This window comes from Panthera leo, chromosome A3 (genome assembly GCF_018350215.1).
Source record: "Panthera leo isolate Ple1 chromosome A3, P.leo_Ple1_pat1.1, whole genome shotgun sequence".
NCBI classification, from domain to species: Eukaryota; Metazoa; Chordata; class Mammalia; order Carnivora; family Felidae; genus Panthera; species Panthera leo.
The window spans coordinates 37,619,089-37,636,927 of record NC_056681.1 but is presented as its reverse complement, the minus strand read 5'-3'; the positions used below and the strand labels follow the sequence as shown (position 1 = coordinate 37,636,927).

Here is a 17,839-nt window from a genome sequence, read left to right as displayed (position 1 = left end):
TTGTTTGGATAGATTTCTTATGGAAACTGGCCAAGCAATGGAGCTTTGTGCCTGCAACAACATGGGCTACAATGGATGCCAAAGCAGATCACACAAAGCCTCTCAGGAGCCAGGCTCTCATGCTCTTAGCTTTCAACATTGTCAGCTGCTATTGGTGCAGAACTGAGCCTTTCCCTGAGAAATGTCCTTGCCAAGGTCACATCCCACCCAGGGAACAGCCTGCATGCAATGAATGCCATTCAGAGTATGAAGGCTCAAACGCAATTTGAGACACAGGGCTACCCCAGCTCCAGAGCACCCCTTAGGTCAGATGAATATTCTATGACAACTAAATCACAGCTAAATTCTCCCCGGGGTCCAACCTGCCTCTTTCACCCTCCCACCTGGGATCCCAAGAGAACTTCCCAAAAGAATTCCTACATGGAATTCTCGGAGTCTCAAAATCAGCTTCCTTCAGAAATTGATCTATGATAGGGGTGAAAAAGACAGAAAAATGACCTCTAGGGCCATGGAATTAGAAGAAAATTGGGGAGGGGCACCTGGGTGGCTCACTCCATTGAGTGTGCAACTCTTGATTTTTGCTCAAGTCATGATCCCAGGGTCATGGGATTGAGCCTCACATCAGGCTCTGCCCTGAGTGTGGAGCCTGCTTAAGATTCTCTCTCTCTTTCCCACTGCCTCTTGCCCCTACTATCTCTGTCTCTGTCTGTGTCTCTGTCTCTGTCTCTCTCAAATAGAAGAAGGAGGAGGAGAAGAAGGAGAAGAAGAAGAAGAAGCAGAAGTAGAAAGTTGGGGGAGAATGGCTCTCCGTTAGAGTGAAGTCTGGATTGTAACATACAGCAGAATTGCAGTAAGTTAGATCCTTAAGGACCAGAACACCTTCCAGCCTCTCACCAGGAGCCACAAATGCCTTGTAAATCCATATGTGGCCTACCCAGGCTGCACAGGAAAGGGCATTAGGGAATTTTCATCCTCAGGTCACCCAATAATTTCCAGGTCCTCTACATTTCTGTGTGCTTGACTAATGAGTTGCCTTTTAGGTTTTAATTAAAAAGCAAAATGTCTAGAAACTGGAAGGCAGGGCAAGATATGGTTAAAGAGGCTGAGGAGTGACCACATATCGACAATTTGCCTGTACTGTCTACATTCGTTCAGAACATAAAACCCTACACGAATGTCCTAAGAATGGGCCAGGTTGCCTGGATAATCAGTCTAACTTGGCTTGGCATTTGTGAAGAATGAAGAAAAGCCTTAACAATTCAGAACACTTGACCCATTCGTTGCAATAGCAGGAATGGCAGGAATAGCAGTATATACTTGAGAGTAACCATCAGTTTATTTCTGAAGGCATGAGCAAACCATTATTTATAATGCTCAACTTAGGAAATCAGAAATTTCAGTGATCACAGAAAAACATGCACAATTTTTGCAACTTCTGACATATCCATGTGACAGAGTTGTGCCTCCAATAAGAAATCCTGTTTTTAAAGGACTTGGAGTGGTATAAGGAATATGATACTAAGCAAAAACAGGAATAAAATTATTTATACAGTCTGGTCTTTACCATGTAAAAATATATGAATATGCATTATTAAGTTTTGGTTTTTCAGTGGGAGAACTAAAAGCATGCAAATGACTCTTTTAAAAAGGCAGCCTCTTTTTACAATAAATGTTAACATTTTAAAGTAATTTTAAAGGCCAATTTCTTATATCCTTCAATTCCCTGAAAGAACATTGTTCATATTTTAAATAGTTCAGTTGCAAGATATGAATCAATACATGAAGAACTATTTAACGTTGCTGTTTTGATCCCAATGGTGTCCTAACAGAGGCATCAAGAGTGTAGCTCTTATAATAAACACAAATTGAGACTCTTTAAGTGGTTAAGTCTCACTCTGGAAAATACTGTAGAGTTGGAGACACGTGATATAGCAGAACTAGTGACAGAACCATCAGTCTAAGGTTGAGAACAGTGGCTTTCCATGTCTGGTCCCTGCACCAGCAGTGTCCACATTACTTGGGAACATGTTATCTTGTTAAAAATTCAGAATCTCAGGTCCCATCCCAGCTCTACTGAATCAGAAACTCTGGGGCAGGACACAGTAATCTTTTACAAGCCCTCTGGGGGAATATTGTAGAGGCTAATGTTAGAGAATCACTGCTCTACATCAATGATCCTTTCTTGAAATCCATGAACTGGGGGGCATGTGGGGGGAGTGTGTATGTGACCTCATGCCCCTACATTTTCCAAGGGAGTTGATATAAAGCTCTCATTAGATTCTCAGAAGAATTTGTGATCCAGAAAATGAATATATATATATATATATATATATATATATATATATATATATATATATATATCACAGGTACAATAATAGCACCAGGAAAAACAAGAACATAACGGTTCTGAGCAATCAGTAACCTCTCTGTCTCAAGGTCCTCAGTGACTTTATGTGGTTAACATGATAGATTTTGATGCCTCACTATAAAGCCCGTGGTGACTGACTGCATTAAAGTCCCCGATTATTGGCCTCCCCGCACCCTGCAAATGGATGACCTGTAAAAGAGTGGTCTCTACTTTTTTGGTATGCCCAGCATTTCCCTCCCCTTTCTAGTGAGACCACCTCCCAATGTGGGGGACAGGCCCACCCTCCATTCCGTGTGATACTAAGTAAGGGATCTGTTCATCACTGCATCCCATCTCCATGGCCACAGGAATGAATACATGGTTTCCAAAAATAGCACCCATCAGTCTGGTTAAACTGATTAGCCAAGAAATGTTCACTTGACCCAAAATGGGCCAAAGGAGTCCTTTCCTGGGATTTTATATGCATATACTTAGAGACAAGAAGTGGCCCTTTTTCTCTGAAGTTTCTAAGCTAAATGGACATGAGCCTGTACCTGAGTGTAATGCACCTACACATAGAGGAAACCATATGTGTCAGGAGAATGAACGCACTAGGAATCATAAGAAAGAGAGACAGAGAGAGCTAGCAGATTATTCACATCCTGGGCGAGAAAGAAAGAGAGAGAGAAGGTGGCAGAGGACTTTTTTAAAAATTAATTTTATTTAGTTTACTTTTATTATAGTGGAGAGTTCTGTGAGTTGGCAAGTGTATGCAGTTCTATGTGTCCATTGCAGTCAGTACGTGGAATAGTTCACCACCTAAAAAACTTCCTATGTGTCTGTCTGCAGTCATCACTCCTCCTACATCCTGGCAGCCATGGATGTTCCTTTGGCCCTGTAGTTTGCCCTTTGCAAAACTGTCATATAAATGGAATCATATAGTATGTGGTACTTGGGGTCTCATTTCCTTCACTTAGTACAATGCATTTGAGATTTTTCCATTCAAGTGTCCATACAAATACTGACACTAATCTTATCAGTAGTCAGTTCATTTCTATTGCTGACTAGTATTCCATTGCATGGATAAACCTTTCCCCATTTGAGAAACATTTGTTTCCAGTTTGGGGCAATTATGAAAAAGCTTCTAAAAATGTCTGCATACATAGGATTTCATCCAGTTTGGGTAAATATTTAGGAGTTGGATTTCTTGTTCATATGGTAAAGATATATTTAACTGCATAAGAAACTGTAAAGCTGTTTTCCAAAATGGCCGTACCATTTTGCATCTCTCCCTGCAGTGCATGAGAATCTCTGTTGGGTCTATCCAGAAGTTCTTAAGGCCAGTCCTTCCCCTTGATTTCCTATGTGAGTGAACTAATAAATTCCTAACTTGAGTTCACTTTCTATCACTTCCAGCCACAAAGTCTTGACTAACATAAGAAGTTTCTAATTAATATGGCCAGCAACCCTTGTATATTTTATTATTCCTCTGAATTCACCCTATCATTCCTAGAGATACTTATTAGGTATCTACATGAAAAATACCATTCTAGGAATTACAAAAGGATATAATTTTTAACATTAATTTTTTTTTTCCTCAAGGGATTCTAGAACCTGTTGATATCATCAGCCAGGACAAAGTCTCTCTCAGTGGCTTGGATGGAGAACTCCAGCAACATCATGGCTCCCTTGTCCTAACACCCACAATATGATCTAGCCTACTGTTAGGAGTCTGAGAAGGAAACATAAAACCATACTACAAAGATGCATTATTAATTAATGTTTGCTTACAGTGATAGGGACCATTTCCATGGCTGTATCAGAAGTTGTCTTATCATATATTATGTGGGAATGTTCTTTGTTATGTCATATATTACGTGAGAATATTCTTTGGGAACACCAGAGATTTTCAGGGAAAGATATTTTTGCCTAGACAATTCCCATCAGCTCAATGAGGTTGAGTATCATCTTACAAGAAACAGTTTCCCAGTAAATACTCAGAGGTCATGCCATAAATAAGACCCCCTTGCCCTTAGGGAAAAGTGGGCAAAAGATAAGTCTATCTGAGACCTTGAGCCAGGGAATTTGTTATTAGCAGAACCAAGAGAATAACAGTTTAACAAATTTTCATTCATATCACATCTTGATACAAAGCTCCTAGATAATGCATTGAGGAGTAGCTGTGCCCTTTCTTAGGAAGTAAAATGTCCAGTTACTTCTAAATCTCTCCTGCATCTTCAGCAAACACAGGGTGGGGGAAATGGACTACATTTTCTTCCTCCTTCTTTCATTCCCAAGAACAGCCTGTAGAACTTTTATGTGGGGCTACTAGTAGGTTCTGTCAAAAATATGGCATGAAAAAGTGACATATCAGATAAAGGGTTAGCATCCAAAATCTGTAAAGAACTTACAAACTCAACATCCAAAAAACAAATAATTCAGTGAAGAAATGAGCAAAAGACATGAATAGACACTTTTCCAAAGAAGACATCAGATGGCTAATGGACACATGAAAAGATGCTCAACATCATTCATCATCAGGGAAACACAAATTTGAATGACAATGAGATACCACTTCACACCTGTCAGAATGGCTAAAATTAACAACTCAGGCAACAACAGATGTTGGCAAGGATGCAGAGAGAGAGAATCTCTTTTGCACTGCTGGGGGGAATGCAAGCTGGTGCAGCCACTCTGGAAAACAGTGGGGAGTTTCCTCAAAAAGTTAAAAATAGAAATACCCTATGACCTAGCAACTGAACTATTAGGTATTTATCCAAGGAATACAGCTGTGCTGTTTTGAATGGGCACATGCACCCCAAAGTTTGTACCAATGCTATCGACATTAGTCAAAGTATTGAAAGAGCCCAAATGTCCATTGACAGATGAATGGATAAAGAAGATGTGGTATATGTATATACAATGGAGTATTACCCAGCAATCAAAAAGAATAAAATCTTGCCATTTGCAACAATGTGGATGGAACTAGAAGGTATTATGCTAAGAAAAATAAGTTAGTCAGAGAAAGACAAATATCATAAGACTTCACTCATATGAGGAATTTAAGAAACAAAACAGATGAACATAAGGGAAGGGAGGCAAAAAGAATATAAAAACAGGGAGGGTGAAAAAACATAAGAGACTCTTAAACACAGAGAACAAACTGAGGGTTGCTGGAGGGGCTGTCTGTCAGTGGGGTGATGGGCTAAATGGGTAAGGGGCATTAGGGAGGACACTTGTTGGCATGAGCACTGGGTGTTATATGTAGGGGATGAATCACTGGAATCTACTCCTGAAAACATTATTGCACTATATGCTAACTTGGATGTAAATTAAAAATAAATAAATAAATTAATTAATTAATTTTAAAAATATGTCATGAAAGATCTCCACTACATAGAGTCCTCTTTCAATGTCTGTCCAGATTTGAGATTAGTTGGGAACACTTTTTTTCTTATACTATACATGAACTACATAGCTGAACTATTTCCCTGCTACTAAAAATGAAAACTGTTAAGTGTGAGTGCTTTACCTACTGTCCAAATAGGAACAGAGGGTTGGACTAAACCATTGCTCAATGTCCAGTTCAGTGACATTAATCTCTGGAAATGAAGACAAAGCGGAAATAACCAAGAGTGTTCAGTCTGCCCCAGTTAGAATGTAACAGAGAATTGTTCATTTCACACAAATCTATGAAATGGTGAATAACACAGGTTAAATCAGAAAGACTTTCTGAGAATACTAACGAGTGATCCTAACTTTGGGAGAATAAAAAGAAGGCATTGAGAAGTGTGTGTGTGTGTGTGTGTGTGTGTCCTGGTATTTCCTACACATTAAATGAATACGATGAGGACAGCAGGAAAGAATTTATAGCACAAACAGCAAAAACTGATCAGACTAGGAGTATCTACCATGCAAAGGCTATGAAGGAAACAAAGATCAGAACAAAGGTTTTACTCTGGTAGAGCAATAGCGAGATTAGGCTGAGATGAGAAATTTCATCATTAGGCTGAGATGGAAAAATTAAAGTTGGTAGACTTAGGGGGTTGGAAAACAAAAACAAGACCAGAGCACAAACACCAATGACCTCCTTGCACCTCAGAGGTCACACAAAGAACTGTGTTTAAGCCCAGTGGCAGGACAGGCAATTGTCCCACACCCAGGCAATTTGTCCCACACCCAGGCAATTACTCCATTTTGATCTTGTGGCTGGTGATTGCCTAATGAATCCTTACAGATGCAGTGTCTCTCCCCAACCAGAATAAAGATACTCACCTGCTTTAGTAGATATTTTAACATGCAAGACCTCTATATTCCTCAGATTTAGCAATGTTTCAGTCAAAGATATAACCAAAGTGTAAAAACTACAGCTGTGACCATATGCCCAGCATCATATTAGGCAATAAAAGGGGATAAAATATAGGTAGTATATAGTGCCTAATCTCAATGAATGTATAGCTCATTACAGTCAAGCCAAGAAAAAAACTTGTAGCTGGGTGGTATTTGAAAATATTAGCTTACAGTTTTCTCTCGTTTTATGTCCTCCTTTCTCCCATTCAAGCATGTATTCATTTGAAGATATTAAGAGTTGAATATAATTACTTGGAGATCCTCATTTATGGTTTTCTCCAATTTATGTTTCCCCTCCGTTCTTCATTCAAGCACTCCCAGAGTAAGATAGAGAAGGAGGGGAGGCCAGTCCAAGGACATGTTGTCAAGTTGTATATCTCTATCCTGCTAGGGACCTCATGAGACACAGAAACATCTCTGACTGTCCTCAGAAACAGGGAACAGGGGAGTGTTTATCCACCAGCTTCATAGGTTAGTGTGTGTGTGTGTGTGTGTGTGTGTGTGTGTGTGTGTGAGTATGCGCATGTGTGTCTGCATTTGGTGGGGGGGGGGGCACTGTTTTAGGTGAGAAATATAAAAATATTGTTTGAAAGACATCTTGGCTTTTGTTTCCAAAGACCTAAATCTAATGAGGGGGAGGGTGTTGGAAGAAATAAACCGAGTGACCTCAAGAGGCAGGGGGCCTTCCTTTCCTGGTGAGGCAAATGAAAGATACTCTGTAAGATCTGGAGATTAGAGAGGTGAGTGGGTGAGCAAGCATTTGGGAGCTGAAATCTTGATTAGAGTTGGGTGGGGATTTCCTATCAGGTTATCAGGGTGAGTACAGGGGATTCAGATGTTTCTCCAACAACACTGAAGCAAGAGCTCCAAAAATGTTTGGTTTTGGAAGAGATAAGGAGAAGTATAGAGCTAGCCTTGTGGTAGGGTCCCCTCCTTAAGGAGAGAAAAAAAGAGAGAAAAGAAACTTCAAGGTAACCTGGCTATGTACCTATGTGACAACATCCCTCATGACCTTGTAAACTGAGACTACTTAATCAGACTACATGTTTGTGTGTGTTACCACATATGGGAGACAAAGAAATAGAAAATGTATTAAAAAAAAAACTGTCACAGGACATTCGGGGCTCAGCTCTTCAGGTACAAACCCAAATGAGTGGAGTTGGCAGGAATAAGTTTGCTTCCAGGAAAGAAAAGCCTCAGTGTCATGACTCTGTGTGAGAATCCTGCTACAGTCTAACATTTACTCCACCTTCTGGCCCTGAGGTCCAACTGTGGGTTGATGGGTGCTGTTAACACAGCCTCTTACCACCTTCTTACCTTCTGTCTCCCTCTTTCCCAGACCCCACTCCTGTTCCTTGGGATCACTTTCCACAATAAATTCCCTGCACTCAAGCCCTTCCCTTGGGCTCTATCTAGGGAAGAGGACAGGGAAACCCAAGCCAAGACAACAGAAGAGGTGAGTATGACTTGAGAAGCTTTCAGACCCATTTTGAAGACGTTGGTCCCCATTTAAACTGCATCACTACAAATCACTCTTTGCTCCTATTCCAATTGGTTTTGTAAGACTTTATTAATACTGGAAAGTCCCCTCCTGGATGTCACACTCAACTAGCTGCTCTCACTTTCAATCCTTCTGGAACCTCTTTACAATATTTGACAGTGATGACTTGGTAAATGCTTTAAGCTCAGGTCTCCTTAGCTCCCCAGAGTACTGCACTGACCATGTTCTTTCCCTTCCTTTCCAAGCATTCCTCCTCTGGCTCTCTTTCCTGCTCCCATTAGCCTCAAGAACAGGCTCTTGAACCTAATCTGTCTCTATCTCCATCCAGTTCAGTGTCTTGAAACTCACCACTATGTTTTTTCATAGTGGGTTTCAAATTTGGATTTCTCTGAGATTTCTCCTGAATTCCAACCCCATACTTTGAATTCCATTCAGGATGTTATATACAAGCTCAGTATATCCATAACTAAATCAAACATTCCCTCCAAACTGGAAATGCAAACATTTAAAGCAACAACAGAAAAGAATGAATATGAGGAAAACAAGAAAGAAAGAAATTGCACATCTGGAGGTCTCATCTTAGGGAAGGATGAGAAGATAAAATACAAAGAAATAGAAAGAATCAAAAGTAGAATATTCCAGCCTGGTAAACCAGAAGAATGGTGACATTTTGGGAGCAGGCTGGGGGGAGTTGAAAGAAAAGCAATTTTAGGGTGAAAAGAAAGATGAGTTCTGTGTTGATCATATTAGGTGTCTGTCCTGACTTTTCTCCCTGCTATGTTGCATATATATCAGAAGACCTGGGATCCTTTTCCATTTTTCTCACTGATCTTGGTCACATGCTATGTCACCTCTTTGATTTCTACTTTCTTTAGTCTCAAGGGGACTTCTTGAGGAAAATGTCACCAACTTCCAACAGGGTATTTCTTTTAATTTTCTCCTGAAGCCAAACTTGCTACTTTATAAACAAAACAAAACAAAATTATAATACATGCATAGAATCAAAAATAAAAACAATAAGAATTAAAACATACAATGTATAAACATCACCACCAAAACTCCCACTTGGAATCCTACAGCTATCAAATCTTCTAAAACCATTCCTTACTTTCCAGAAATGACTTAAAAGGTTTACTTCATATTATTTTAATACTTGAGATGCACCAGGAAAATACCACTCAACCAAACAACAGAAGGCCTGTGACTGGAAGCAGGTCTACAAATTCATGTGAAGAGAACCAACGCATAGAGCATCTATTTTATTTTATTTTTAAATCCTTCAAGCCCTTCACTCTGTTTTTGAGGTCTGAAAGCAGCCACCTTCCTAATAGCCTGTTTTACTTGTCACTCACCTTTGTGCCATTAGAAACCTGTTAATTGCTGTCTTGGTAACAAAGGAAAACAACAGCATTGTGCTACTAATAAAAGACTGTGTGAATTGCTTCCCCTCGAAAGGCAATGATTTTAATTGACTTTATTTTCTTCCAAAAAGAAACAGAGATTCACAATCATGTGAGGTCTGCCCTCATTAATGGAGATGCACCGCTAATTTAAGATTAAAACTGAAGGCTGGTGAATATCCATCTTTCAGCTCCCGGAGCCTGCAATACACAGAATCTGGTGCGTGAGCTTCTCTTACTTCCCTCCCCACTCAGCTTCCTCCTCCCAGGACGGAATAAAGGCCCTGGGAGAAGGTAAAAAGCTACATGTTATTCTGTAGCTTTATCCTGCCTGCACTTTGGAAAACAGAATTGCAGGCTCTGAACCAACAGGCAATAAGTCACTCAGCCCATTTTCTGAGAATTATGGCTGTGCCGTTACTGTTTGCTTCCCAGTAACTATAATCACGGACAGTAACAAATATGCAGAGACATTTTCTTGTCTGCACCTCAGAAAGCTACCCCTTCATGAATATCTCTTCTTTAGCTATTTTCTAATCCAATTTTTTCATGTCAGAGCTGGGAATTTGTGTGACAGGGTTTCTAGTGCATTTCCATAAGGCTACAATTAGCCACACTCATGCTGATTCTCGGCAGCTTCCAGTTACAGCTTCACAGGTTAAGTCTGTGATGATTAGCTGGATCCTCAGATCTGGGAGTGGCCATATTCATAAGAGCCCCAGATTCTAAAAGAAAGCCAGGGGACAAGTATTAATGGCAGGTGTTATATAGATGCCTGTTCTGACCTGTTGGCAGAATCAGGTGATAAAAATTTCATATACTCAACAAATACTTATTGTGTACCAACTCTGTTTATGGAGCACCTACTATGCTATGTAGGGGGAATGTAGCTGTGAACACCATGCCTAATATTCTTGCTCTCCTGGAAAGTGCATATTTGGCAGGGAGTGACAATTTAATTATGCAATTAAATTCATGCATTCACAGAGAAAGTCTAGATAATTGTCCTATGAAAAAAATCCAAGAGGTGTTGTGACAAACAGTGATTCTGGGGAGAGGAGGCCCAGGAAGGACCTCTTGGAGGAGATGACATTCAAGATGATGTGGTCATTTTAAAATGTGTCCCCCTAATTCTTGGTACTCCTTCCATTGAGAAGTGGAGTCCTTCCATGTCCCTATCCCTTTCCCTTGAATCCAGGCTCTCTGCTGGACAAACAGAATAAAGCACGATGCCAATTCCCCAGCCCTGGTCTTAAGGAGCTGGCAGCTTCTACTTCTGTGTTTGAGGGGGCATGCTTACTCTTGGAACTGGGCCACCATTCTGTGAAAAAGCCTAATCAGCACACAGTGAATGTTCTACCACATAGAGGTCAGCCCCACATTGCAGTCTCCTGCCACATATCACTTCCAAAACCAGAGATGACGTCTATCATTGATCTATAGCCCCTTTCTAACCCAAAATGCCACTTAGCATGACAGTGTAGAAATGTAGCTACTGAGATGTAATTCTAACCTCCCAGGCCATTTGCTATATATGTGGTATCTATAAGTCAAAATATTTATGATCCATATACATGCCTTATTCTTTGCATAGGAAAAGGACACCATAAGACTGCCACCACTGGGATGTAAACTTTAAATGGCAGACAAGTGACAGGTCAACATAAGACATAACTTGGGGTCAGACAAGCACTTGACCAGCCTTTGAATATATGGCACTTCATTGGCTTCTATACACTTTCCCTACATACATCTGTGCTTTGGCCCCCAGATAAGACAAAGGGAAGTCAAAGCCAGATGCCTCTTCTTCTTGGAATGTCAGCGGTTGAATGCTTCATCAGGATTTTAAATGGTGACTCGAGATTCTTTTTCATTTATTCTAGGAGGAGCTGATTAAGTCATTTTATTTCGTGAGCAATGAAGGGTTTAGAGTTGATTTTTCTCCTGGCAACAGTTAATTCTGGTAAAACAACATCATGAAAATATTGATGGAGAACAGCAATATTAATCCATCAGATGTTATTTATTAGCAATGTGTTATGTAACAAATACAAGCCATAAATTTAAGGAAATTCAATGTCATTAATCATTCACCATTTATAAGGAAGGCCCACAGAACTTCATCTGAACATTCTCTTCTCCCAATCTGCTTATTACAAGCTCAACTGTGGCTGCCTTTTCTATCCTGGGACAAATCTCCTTTCCTTCTTGACTTCCGAGTCACTAATCTCCCTTTCTAATTCTGTGAAAAGTAACTATTCTCTCTATCCGTTGTTATGGTTTACCAGCCTAAAGCAAGTTCTGTCTTCCTTTTTGCTGAGAGTAACCTGAATTTTTGTTTTCAGGTAGTAATGTGCCAAACCCCCAGAGGACAAATCTGATTTGGTCTAAGCCAATCAAAGAACACATTCTGCTTCATCTATAATTTGTCTAGAAGTAGATGATGTAACAAGTTTTAGTCAATATGACAGATGGAGCATTCTGCTGGGGCATGTGGGTAAGACTTTTCATACTGAATAGGAGATATTAGGAGAAGAAAACCTGCTTGATGCCTTCTTGCTTCTCACTCAGGGCACTGTCATGGGACAATGTGAGGCTGTTGAGGCAGTTAGAGCTGAGGCAGCCATCCTGTGAATATGAGGACAGACATCTCTGTTCTGAGGAAGGAAATGGCCTGAGTCTTTGATGCTGTCCAAGTTGCTCAACCAACCCTGAGACTGCCTGACAACAAGATTCTTATTAAGTAAGCAATAGTCTCTTCATGAGTTTAATTCATATTTATCCAGGTATTTAGCCTAATGAGTCGGTGTTTAGCAAACTGAGAAAAGAGCAGGACCATTCCTATCACTTATGAGACTAGGGCAGGATAGTAACAATGGCCCATATGTCCAAGTACTTAAAAATAGTAAGTTAAGCTACAAACTGCTACTACATAAAGTATGTTCTGTCCTTATACCTTGGAAAATATTACACCATAATAATATGAAAAGCCAAATTGTAATTTTGAGTATTTAGACTCCTTTTGGAGCATCATCTTGGGACATAGTGGTGCAAAGAGAGCCAACTCCAGTCCCAGACCCATGGGTCAGCCCTCTTCCTTTCTCTTTCTCTAGCCCTATCCTACCTGTAAGGTGTCTTGAGAGAACATCTTTGGACACTTGCTTGCAAGTTTAATTTTCATCCACATTCTCCCACACTTCAAACAGCCATCTTGGCCATACCTTGGGCCTGACAGTATGTGCACTTTTGGAAAGGTGGACCTCAGGAAGAGGCACATGGGAGCCCTGAAAGCAAATTTTCATGGCCCTTTGGAAAGAAATTTTAGGGCTCTAGGTACCTGAAGAGTAATCTAGACAAAAAGGCTTGGTTGGTTACTCTCTGGATCACAGCAGGCATGGGCCCTTCCAAAGTACAGGGCTTAGAGCAAGGGTCCCTCCTGACTGGGTTTAAGTCTATTAATAGATGATGTTAACCCAAACATGACAGGAGGATGGGCTGAAATGCAAAGACCCAACCAATATGTTTGTCCCAGGAATACCAAAAATAACTTCCATTTCTTTAACTTTATTTGTAAGATCAAAACTTCAGCAATTTTCAGCAAATAAAAAAAGTAGCTGTTTTTAGATGTAAACACAGAGATGGGTTTATCATGAAGCTAATGAACCTTAAGCTCCAAGACTCCTCACTGCAAAGGTTCTGAGAAAGAAGGCTTGGCAATATGCTCACACGATAGATGCTGATGTCGCCATCTTGTGAACAAGAGGGCAGACATCACCATATACTGAAGGTAGCAGAATGTTTTACTTGTAAAATATGTAAAGGTAAAATTTTTGAAATTCTTAACTTTAAAAGGAATGTCTGGTGTGATGAAAAATTTCTGGAAATAGATAGTGTATAAAGTTCTCCAGAGAAACAGAACCAATAGGATATATATAGATATATATAAGAGAAGATTTATTATAGGAATTGGCTCACACAGTCATGAAGGCCAAGTCCCACAATCTGCTGTCTACAAGCTGGAGAACCAGGAAAGCTGGTGGTATAATTAGTTCAAGTCCGAAGGGACCCAAGAGCCAGGCAGCCACTGGTGGAAGTCCAGAGTCTGAAGGCTCAAGAACCAGGAGCTCTGATGTCTGAAGGCAGCAGAAGATGGATGTCCCAGCTCAATAAGAAAGAATTTCCCCTTCCTTTGCCTTTTTGTTCCATTCAGACCCAAAAGAATTGGATAACGCCCACCCACATTGGTGACAGCAGATCTCAGTCTACCAAATCAAAGGCTAATCTCTTCCAGAAACACTCTCACAGACACACCTAGAAATAATGCTGTACCACCTGTCTGGGCATCCCTTAGCCCAATCTAGCTGACACAGAAAATGAACCATCACAGGTAGCCATGGTTACTCAGTATTGTGAATGTTTTCAATGCCAATGAATTGTACATTTAAATGGCTAAAATAGTAAATTTTATCTTATGTATATTTTACTGCAATAACAAGGATCCTCCACATTTATCACATTTAGGCCTCACAAGATTGACTTTTTCCTATTTGCCAATCACTCAGTCCTTCTATCACACATTCTTTGAGCACTTAGGAAGCACAAAGCATCATGAGCGTTTAAGGAAAGCAGACAGCATCTTGAAGGCACTGCCATCCTCCTGCCCCTTGCTTCTTCCCTGAAGAATATCCTGTGGGTGGGAATTTCCTCAGTCTTTTTAGTTTGTTAGACATGGTGCTTGACCTCAAAGAGCTTTGGCTGCATGTCAAAGGCCAACCTGTGCAAGAATAAATCTCACACAAAGCCAAAGTAGAAATTTCACAACATAATGTGTGTAAGGCACTCAGCATGGGCCTGACAGGTATCAGACACCATCCGTGTAACTTCACCCTGTGATTCACAGCATTACCCATGCCTCTCCCAGCTCCTGGAGGGTATTATGACAAAATCTAAGAGAGCACGGACTAATGCATTTTAAAATATCTTAAGTATTTTGCCAATTTTATGCTCAGTGTTTGGGGAAAACCAAAGAAGAAAAATATCATTGCCTGTTTCTTAAAAGTGCTGGACTCTAAGGAACACAGACAGGAAGGATTCAGTTTAATCTGCTTGAGGTTGGCCTTCACCAGAGGCTTCCTTGATGGAAGGTACAGGTATTTGCAGGTGAGCCTGGGAAGCACTTTTAAGGAAGGGAGGGTGAGAATAGCAAGGGGAGGGGACTGAAGCAGAGTGAGTGGATAAGCAGGTCACCACTGTGGGTAACAGGGGCTCAGCTCCACTGGGGACCTCTGGGACAGAGTGTAGAATACCTCACGGTAGCCCTGCCTAGGGGAGAAGCTGTGCGTTGATCTTCCAGTTCCCCTCCACTGTTGGCCGAAGGCAGCTTCTGGAGGTGTTAACTTCTTAGCATATCCAACCTGCCTGCTTCATGGGCCAGAGAAGGCGCTTAGGTGGAGCGGTGCAGGTGTCTGCTGACTGACATGACCTGTGCACAGTGCATGCTAAAATGGCAAGGACTGAGGGGATCTGGGAGGGGTCCTGCCAGTGTCTGCCTGTACCACCAGCTTGGATAACTTTGAGTACAATACAAAAAAAAAAATCCTCTGTATTATTTTCCTATGGCTGACCTAACAAAATACCACACACCAGATGGCTTTTACAAAAACAAACTCTCTCACAGTTCTGGAGTCATCAATGTGTCACGAAAATCCAAGTGTCAGCAGGGCCACGCTCCCTCTATGCCTCTGGGTAGAATCCTTCCCTGACACATCTTAACTTTTGGTGTGGACTTCAATCCTTGACATCTTTTGGCTTACAGTACCACCCCAGTCTCTGCCACTGTCCTCACATGGGCTCCTCCCTATATGTCTCTGTCTTCACCTGGCATTTTCCTGTTTATGAGGACAGCAGTCATATTGAAGTAAGGGCCCACTCTAGTGACCTCATTATAACTTTCTTATATCTGCAAAGACCCGAGTTCCAAATAAGGTCACATGCACAAGTACTCGAGGTTTAGAATGTCAATGTCAAAATATCATTTTAGGGGACACAATTCATCCCACAACGACTCCTCTGGCTTCAATTTTTTTTGAAAAGTGGGGATAATAATTTATATTTTATAGGTTTGTTTTCAGTGAGGGGAAAAAAACAACCTGAATCGCATCAAACATCACTGAGCAATCTGTGAGGATCACACAAAGCCTGCCCTGTGGTAAATCCAAGGAACTTTGGATTAAAGGAAATAGGATTGTCCAGTAATAGTTCAATATTGAAACAAACAAGGAGTCAGAGCAGAAATATATAAAGTCATTTTTAAAAAGGCATAATGGGTGACCTAACTGAAGTATCCACCTGTCTAAAGAATGTTTTGATTGGAAGTGGGTTTATTCAGTCCCGGAAATAAGAATAACAGAGTCAGAGAGCAAAGACATGCCTGTTCCTATCCTGGCAAACAGCAGGAAAGAGGATGCCCTGGAACTTTCCCTGCATGCCAAAGGTCATCACTACTGGAGCCCTTGAACCCCAGAACCTTGTCCCTAATTTCTGGGCCTGGCTTTTGCTCACCTGTGCATCTGCTGAATCTGACTGGATTTCCCATGTCACCTGCCATCTTAGGGAGGTGTCCCTGTGCCACATCTCTCACCATTTTTTATTTTTCTGATTTTATGCCTCAGACCTAGCAACTTGCTTCTGCACTCCTGAGAAATGCATCCTTTCCCTCTGGTGCTTAGGACATGGTAACTTTGGCCAGGTACCCTGGAGAGGACAATAGCCAGGCCCTCTCAGCTCAATGTGCCTCTTAATTGCCTTCAAAAGCACCTGTCTTTCTTGTTGGTGTCTATCCTGGTGTCTCCCTCTCATGAACACTTGAATAACCCAGGACCCTTTTTAAAAATGCAAATCCTGGAGCACCTGGGTGGCTCAGTCAGTTAAGCATCCTACTTTGGCTCAGGCCATTAATTTGCGGTTCGTGAGTTCAAGCCCTGCATTGGGCTCTGTACTGACAGCTCAGAGCCTGGAGCCTGCTTCAGATTCTGTGTCTCCCTCTCTCTCTGCCCCTCCCCAACTCATGCTCTGTCTCTCTGTCTCCCAGAAATAAATAAAAACATTAAAAAAAATGCAAATCTTGACTCAACACCTCTGGGATGGATTCTGAAAGCCTGTGATTCTAACAAATTCACTGGTGCTGCTGATGCTGCTGGTGTGGGGTCTACACCTTGAGGTGTGGTCCAGGGACTGGACCTGGGCCCAGCAGCCTGGGCATTGATAGGGGCTTGCTAGAAATGCAGTCCCTCAGACCCAAGACCTACTGAATCAGAATACAGTGTTTTAACAAGCCCTCCTAGCTCTCATACTCATGAGAATACTGGTCTAAAGCTTGTGCTAGCATGTGTACACTTGGTACAGCTTCATTTCCCCCTTGCCTGCCATGAAAGATGGAGGGAAGAAAGACATGTATATGATAAATCATTCTAGCATCAGTGAACACAAAGAACAGGAATGTTTGAGGGACCCCGGAAATTCTCTGTGATCATATCAGATGAGTGAGCTTATGCATGCCAGGGGGAAGGGAAGGAGGAGAGGGCCAAAACCTAGAGCCATCCAAACCCAAGACTATGCTCCTTGGTCCCAGAGGACACAGAGAACAATCTGAGATAAACAAAGGGACCCATGATTAGGGGAACCAGGAACCTTCACTCATCACAGCAGTAAATACTTATCTTGAGGATTTATACAACATGCAGGAAAGCTTCTCTCTCTCTCTCCTTTTATTGACTTTCCTGTGATTCCAAAAGCAATACTTTATAGTCATAGAGTATTTAGAAAGTATAGACAGACACAAAGAAAATAAAAGTTACCCACAATCCTACTTACTGGATATGCCATTTTATCCATTTGATATTTTGGTGTATATTCTGTATCCTGTCTAGATAGGGACATACACACACTGCTGTGTTTGTGACACATCTTTTATAAATATCAATATACATATATACCCATATTTATACATGCTTATATAAAATATAAATATGCATAGACATTTATCATATATATTACAGATGCATATATACTGATACCATATATGACATGCATATATGCAATGTATACATATATATATTTAATGTTTATTTATTTTTGAGAGAGAGAGAGAGAGAGAGAGAGAGCGAGCAGGGGAGGGGCAGAGAGAGAGGGAGACACAGAATCTGATGCAGGCTCCAGGCTCTGAGCTGTCAGCACAGAGGC

The 17,839-nt window shown here is 41.1% G+C and overlaps 1 long non-coding RNA gene across 1 annotated transcript in view; it reads right to left on the bottom strand.

The window, feature by feature from the left end:
• Positions 1-10,271: 10,271 nt before the first annotated feature.
• The window catches only part of LOC122215819, a 40,558-nt gene continuing 32,990 nt past the window's right edge, over positions 10,272-17,839 (bottom strand). Inside the window, exon 3 of the long non-coding RNA XR_006200559.1 lies at positions 10,272-10,323. This is a non-coding gene — a long non-coding RNA (uncharacterized LOC122215819). The remainder of the gene's footprint in view (positions 10,324-17,839) is intronic.